We start from the raw sequence: 1598 nt of genomic DNA on the forward strand, positions 1-1598 counted from the left end.
AAGTTGCCAGTCAAATAAAATAAAAATCCAATCATTCAAACCAGTCAAGTTACCTTTATTTTTCTGAAGCCACAGGAAACTCCTTAAAATTCCTGATCTATGTCCACACTGAATGTTTTGACAAAAAGTTCTTTGGGGCGTAATTGATCAGTGTCCTGAAAAAGCATTTTAACATAACAAAGAGCAAATGATTTCTCTGGTTTATTTTCATGAAATTTCTTTTTTGTTGTCTCATATCCTCTGACAGATCCAGGCACGCTGGACCTCAGTAAGTCCACTTACTGCACAGAACATAAAAACACCGAAACATTAACACTGTGTGACAGCAAGACGTTTATAAAAGCACTAAGGATTTTTTAGCTCTGATGGCAGCTTCAGTCCCATCATAGTGTCAGTTACAGAAGCAGCTGAGGGAAGATATTACTGCTCTGATGGTCCAGCTCTCCTTTGGATGTGAGAAATCTCCAATATTGGCAAGAGGAGCTGGAAAGCATCCTGGATATAAGATGCACTGTTGGAAGCCTGAGTAAGAGAAGAAATTATGATATTTTATTAATATTATCAAACATTAAATATACTGACCGGGGCTAAATAGATTATTTTGCTTACTGAAGTGCTACAAAGAGTGACTAAGACTAAATGATAGAGGACCAAGAACACTTCCCTGATGGACTACAAATAGAAGTTAGAGGCTACAGTTGCAATACTTCTTCCCAGACTTACATCCACCCTCTACATCTTTTATAAAAGCTTGTGTCAGTAAAATGCAAAATTCCCTTAACATACTGCATCTCTCCTCCCATCTGAAATATATTATCTCTAACAAGTTCAAAATTTGTCACAATAACTCCTGCTAGTGGCAGTGTGAAGGATATTCCTTAAGAGGCTTCCTTAGCAGATGCTTTGTTTTAATATCATGCAGTTTTTGCAACATTCTGGTAAGTTGAGTAAAGAAAAGTTACCTATTTGGGTTTCTATTACTTTCAGCAGTTTGATAAAGAGCTGTGTCAAATATTTTATGGTACAGTAGCTGGACCAAATTAAAAACACCACAAAATTCCCAAAACCTTTTAGTCTCAATAAATCTAAATATAAGAAAAAACATCTTCTAAGCTAAAAACATTAAATGTTGTACCTTCATGATACTTTTAAGATGGTAATGTAATCAAATAAAGAACAAAAATCAAACACACAATATAAATTTAAGTAAACCAGAATGAAGTCCAAGGAAGACAAGCCTACTTATCTTGAGCTATCACCACATTTATGCTGCTATAGGCTTAGGCGGCTGGAGGACATGGGGGCCTTCTCTTCTTGAGTTTTACAATATTTGTTGATGTCTAAATTAAAGTTATCTTAATACTTTTTCATATGAGCAGCTTCATCTGGTCTGATGCACTGTTGAGCTGTGAGATTAACCTGGACGAAGGCATCAGCTGGGCTGCTGTCATCAACAGCTTTTTTTGCTTTTAGTGTTTAGTCCTGTTTCTCCTAGATATATCTATGGGCTCAGCTTTTACTGTGACTATCTGTATGTGATCCCATCCAACCAATCTTTTCGACATTTAAACAACAAATAGACACAAAAATAAACTCCA

Source organism: Cyprinodon variegatus, unplaced genomic scaffold, assembly GCF_000732505.1.
Source record: "Cyprinodon variegatus isolate N-32 unplaced genomic scaffold, C_variegatus-1.0 Scaffold350, whole genome shotgun sequence".
NCBI lineage: Eukaryota > Metazoa > Chordata > Actinopteri > Cyprinodontiformes > Cyprinodontidae > Cyprinodon > Cyprinodon variegatus.